This window comes from Vipera ursinii, assembly GCF_947247035.1.
Source record: "Vipera ursinii genome assembly, chromosome: 5".
NCBI lineage: Eukaryota > Metazoa > Chordata > Lepidosauria > Squamata > Viperidae > Vipera > Vipera ursinii.
The window spans coordinates 25551338-25557629 of NC_139518.1; positions in this window are offsets into that span (position 1 = coordinate 25551338).

The window sequence follows — 6292 nt, forward strand, 5'->3', positions numbered from 1 at the left end:
ATAGGGCACCTAGATCTTTGATTGGGGAGCAGGAATGCACAAGAAAATGAATTTTATTTAGCTTGCTTTATCTGAAATATTTTTGAAGAAATATGTCTAATATCTAATACAAGTAGGTCTATGCTGCAGCTTAGCATAAACTATCATAAAGATTTGAAGAATGTGATCAAGGTGGAGAGTGGGATCAGTAAAACAGCATATCAAGATGTATGATTATAACATTAAGTTAAAATCATTACAAATATTATAATCTTTTTAAAACTGCTGAAGTCATCAGGATGACATGACTACCTACCTACCTACCTCACTGAATTTTTGTGAGTAATGGTGTGTACATTGCTCCAAGTCCATTGTATGTACACTGAATGAAAAGTTTAATATACCGTACTATAAATCAACCAGGTTGGAAGCCAAAAGACATTATTACTGTATAAACTTCCCATAACAAGAATGAAAGGTAGTTAAATATTCATGTTACTATTTCATATTAACCAGATTATATCTCCCCTTAAATACAATCTAATAAAGAGTGCATATGCTCTCTGCAGTGTCCCAAGATTTTAGAAATGATGGGAACAGTGTAACATCCCTTTTGATTAGATGAGGGAAGAGCCAACAATCATAGCCATGTTAAAAAAATGTGTTCTTATACTGATTAGATAGGAGGACTCTACACTTGATAGTTTAATCCACCAGACAGAATAACTCTGTTGTGTGATGACATTTTATGAGAATGAGATTGTATAAAGAATTGAAGGTGAGCAGGAACTATGTTCCTCTCTTTTCAAATATCTCAATATAGTCTGCATATTTTGCATATTCATCCTGGAAAGTATGAAAGTGTACTTGTAACTGGATGATCAGTGGTGGAGATTGAGTTCTATAGGCAGAGATTCTTAAATCCCTGGGGAAAAGGGGGATGACATCATTGTGTCAGTGAATGTTTGGATTGTGAGTCTGTATAGCAACTGTCCAGTGAATTTGTGATGAATCTTCATTGTCCATCCTGGCCAGTGGTCTACCTAGCCAACCTAAAGAGATCTTATCTGTGCATGCTAGAGGCTTCAGGATAGCTGCCTGATGCCAGAATTTAGAGTTGCACTTCAGGGCCAGTCACAGTGGGTATACTAACATGAATTACTATCTGGACTGCACTTAATTTGTGGTTGTTTCAGTATCAGCCTCTAAAAGCTGGAATTCCTTAATTTACAAGCAACCAGGTCTATAGCATATTAAGTTTCTATCTACAAATTGTCGTCCCCACCTTCCTCACAAACACAACACTTTGTTAATGCTTGGAAAGAGGAGGTAATCTTTTTAGAGCATCCATATACAAAGTTGCCAGAATCTCCAAAATATAAGTGGACATCTTGAATACAACATTTCAGCTTTATTCAGAAAGATAGAAGAGCTCTGCTAATTCTCAGCAGCATGCATGGGTTCAACTTCTAAAGTTGCTAGTGCATGGGAAGAAAGGCATGAAATAGAATAGTTACTATAAGCTTCATGCAGGCATGGCTATAAATCTCAGGTAACCCCCTATTCAGGGATTGTCTTTATTTGGCAGAAGTCTTATAAGACATGACTCAACAAGCTTAGTCTCCTTATTGCACATACAAATGGAGCCATATAAACACAGAATGTCCAATGCAATACACAAAAATAAAACTCATTTATAGGCCTATGCTCCAGGATTTATATTTTATGAGCTTTTTTTCTTCTTGTCTTTCTAAATTTATGGACACCTGCCATTCACCGGATGGCCTTGAAAGACACCTGATTTATTTTAACATAATGGGTTATTTCTAGGAGATCTTGATTCTTTACACCAGGGATGTCAAACTGCTGGCCCGTGGGCCAGGTGCATCACATGGAAGCCGTAGCCAGCCCAGCTCCGGCACGGGGAAAAAAGCTGCAATACGTCATGACACATCATGTGACGCAACCAGTTTGACACCCCTGCTTTACACAGGCAATCTGACAATGTATTCAGCAAGAACAAATTTTGTCAGGCTTACATTTTTTTAGTTAAATAATTTGATCGGATCCTATTGAGGGTACTATGTCCAGTTCTGGGCACCATACGCTAAGAGGAATTCAGAGAAACTGAATTTACAGTTTTAAAAATGGCAGCCTGATACAGAAGAGTAGGAATTAAGTCCCATTAAAAGAGAATAAAATAACTAGCATGTTTAGCTTTCAGGGGGAAAAACTAATAATTTTTCAAACAATGAAAACAGTGTGACACAAAAGAATTGTAAGAAAAATGGACTAAAATTACAAGACAGATTGTAGTTGTATGTTATAAAAATCTTAATCATGTAATTCAGCAGAAGAAGAAATTACCAAATAGTAATCACTATTTGTAGGTTTATTTATTCTAGGTTCACTAAGAGTTCAAGCAGTTGATAGACTATCTTTTGCAGGAAAACCAGGGCAGGAGATTGAATTCAGTAGTCCCTCCAGTGTTAGTAAGATAACTTTGTTGCCTAATCATGAAGTTTAATATTGAACCAAGATTCTTGCTATTATTAATATAAAGACTATATATCTTATTTTTCTTCTACTTTGAAGGATATAATTCATTTTTGCTGAATTTGTCTTACATCAGAAGTTTGGTGTTTGTGTATCCTAATTTTCCTAAATCTGTAGTGGTTGCTCTAGGAGTTCAACTTATTTTCCCTCCCAATGTGTTAGCTGCTGAAGTTGCCTAATTTTCATGGCTAGGTAAGAGAAAAGAGGAGACTGAACAAACCTTTTTATACGGCTAAATTCAGCCATTTACTTGATATTTTCATTAACTTTGTTATATCTAACAATAGGAGAAAATCAATATTTCAAGGTTCTCTTAAGAAATTTAGTTTACTCTTAAAAACTATTTCCTTTTATGAACAAGAACCTCAAACTGACATTTTCTCTGGCATTATTCTCCTTGAATAAGGTGGTTTAAAATGCCAAATTTCAAACAAATGTCCTGTAAACCAAGATTTATTCCACCTGTATGTGAATATAAGGCAGGGGGGGAGGGGGGAGAATCAGAGGTTGCCTGGAACACGTGTTCTCTCATGGAATTATGTAATATAAATCTGATAGATACTGACTTATTTAAATCTGTATTACTAAATACAGAATCTTAATAAGCTCTTCACAACTTTGCCATTGACCCCAGCTAACAGAGCTTGTTTCATGAATAACAGGAACTCTGTATTTCCAATCTCAGAACTGGCAGAGCTGAAACAGAAAGGAAATGCATTGTTATAACCACACCTTAAAATTAAAACAGAATATTCAGTTTGATGCACAATCTAGAACAATCCTAATTTGTCTCTGCCCTTGACAGATGTTCTCCATACCAATCCCCTTTTCAGAAGTATAACTTCAATCTTTTGCAGCCTGAATGTCTTCCAGATGCATGAATATGAACTCCCCAAATTACTTGCCTGCATGGTTACTGCTAATAATTTTGGGAGCATGCATACACATTTGGAGCATGTTCAGAATGGGAATAGTTGAATCATTGAATCATTTGAACAATTCAAATTTTATTCTATATCAACTGAAGTTTCATAAAGACTCTGGTAGCCATATTTGGCTTCACAAATTATAAAAAAGAAGTTATCAATATTTTTGTAACTTTAACAGATGTTTATCAGGCACTGGTAACAAAAAGACAGAGATTTTCACCATCATTCAGTCAAGAGCTTCCAGAATAATTATTAAAGGAAACAGAATACGCCTTTCTTTGAAACATCCAGCCAATTCTTAATTTCATATTTCAAATTCTACATCTAAAAAGCATGTACTATTGTAGGTTCTGGTTTGGATTTTCACAGGATTTTCTAGGATAATTAGGCATATTTTTGATACTATTAATTCAGATATATTTTTTAGCAATTTCACCTGATGATAAGCCAGACTCCATCCAATGGTAAAATCTCAGGACTATCTGTTGATCTCCAGATTTGATGGATTATCACCAAATGAAAGATGAATATAGCAAAACTAGAGGGCTGAAATGCCTACCCCATAGTGCTGGGATGTGCTGTCTTTTGCACTTTATATTCTTAACTAGCAACTAATAGAGCACAGAAATGAATATTATTCTGCATTTTTTCTAATTGCACAGTGACGACAAAGAATATAAACTTGAATCAGCAATTTGTTGTAATACCAAATATTTTTAAAATATATTTACAGCTGTTAATTATTTTTAAGAAAACAAAGTATATAATAAGGAAAATAGGCATGGTTTCATTTTAAATGTAAATAATGTTATACATTCAAATTACAAGAAATTTCAAAAAGTTTTCACAATGTGCAACCTAAATATTTTCACAGTGTACATAGTAGTTCACAGAAGTATTTATTACCTTAAATATTCTCATAACTTTATGAGAACATAGGAATGCATTGGCTTGGTGTTACAATTCAAATTTTATTCTATATCAATGGGTTGATTTGCTTAGTAGATATTATTTCAACTATAGTAATCCTTACTGTAATGCTATCACAAGGAAATTTATAGTTATGACAGAATACGTGGTAAAATAGTCTCAAATATTTTAAATATGCCCTACATGAAACACATTCAAAAATTTGTTCATCTAATTCTAAAAATACTCAAAATTCACAAAACAGTTTCTTCTATTTATTCTTTACCCAAATATGAGCAAATATCACTTCCACAAAGTTAAAATAGTTTCTATTTCAGATATAAATTTGTTGAATAATATAGTTGTGCTTGTGCAGCAAATTTATAAATACAATGTATTTACATAAATAAAATCAACGTTTTAATCTCTGAATACCTATCATACAAAATAAAAAGCCATTATTCTAAGGCTCAGGAACTAAAGCCAAGTTCTTATAAATAATTGATAAGTTGGTAAATATTGGACTCTACCACTGAGATAACCTAAACTGAATTCTACAGTATAACCATCAGTTTTTTACTTGATGATTCATTACAAAATGCACTTCCTCACAAAGCTTACACTCTAGACATGCCTCCTTAATATATTAGTTGTCATTATATAGCAGTTTTTTTAAACTCCTCCATTTGAGACATTTTATAATGAAAGCCCTACCTGCCATAAATATCATCAGTTATTGTTTTTCCATTGGATCTGCACTTAATAAATCAATGGAACAACACTGGAGGTTTTAAAGAAGAGATTGGACACCCATTTCTCTGCAATGGTATAAGGTTTCCTGCTTGAGCAGAGGGTTGGACCAGAAAAGACCTCTTATATCAACAGCCTATGACATGTTAAAGTTTAGGCTAGGGTTCTTATTTATAGAATATTTCTCATCTATAGAAACATGCATATAGATATATACCTTCACACTTACAAACACATACATGCCTATGTGCACATGTATGTATATCTTCATACAGAAACGCACATATACATTCTCTGGCATGTTGAGTGCTGGATTACTAGAGAAAGCATTAATCCTAACAGATCTCTTCACATTAGTCAGAATCATTTGCATTACCTATTGAAAAATTGAAATAATTCTTGAAATTATTTTGGAACTTTCATAGATAGGCTAAGAAATAGCAAAAGGACATCTTAATATCTATTCCATGTTTTGAAAACCCTGGAGAATGTCTCTGCCAGTGTTTCTGAAAACAGAGGAAGCAATCTGAAAGACACAATTCTTCTTATCTATCTAAAGGTGCAAGCTGTAATTCTCTGAAGAAAGGGCAAAATTTACATCGCACAAATGTTAGCAGTGAAAGTGTATGGGTAGCAGTAGCGTAGCGTGGGTTGTCAGCACCCGGGGCAAGGCAAGTAATTTGCACCCCCTAACCCAGCGTTTCCCAACCTTAGGAACTTGAAGATGCGTGGACTTCAACTCCCAGAATTCCCCAGCCAGCATAGCTGGCTGGGGAATTCTGGGAGTTGAAGTCCACGCATCTTCAAGTTCCTAAGGTTGGGAAACGCTACCCTAACCCATGGATTTTAGCACTCCAGTCTCTTCCACTAGATTAGTTAAAGAAACCCTTACCCCCTAAGCACATGTATTGTTTGTTATGAAAATACTGATGTAATTAAAGTAAAATGCATCTAATGCGCCCCCCCAGATGTTGCGCCCGGTGCGGCCGGCCCCCCCTGCACCCCCCACGTTACGCCACTGATGGGTAGTAAGTCACATTGCAAATCAGCTGTGACATCTCCAACACCAGCTAACATTTTTTTTTCCCTCTGAGTAAGATGTACAGTGATAATTTAGGTGTTGAAATCACATTTTGATTCTTTGCATATCTCTCGCCATAGATTTTGTA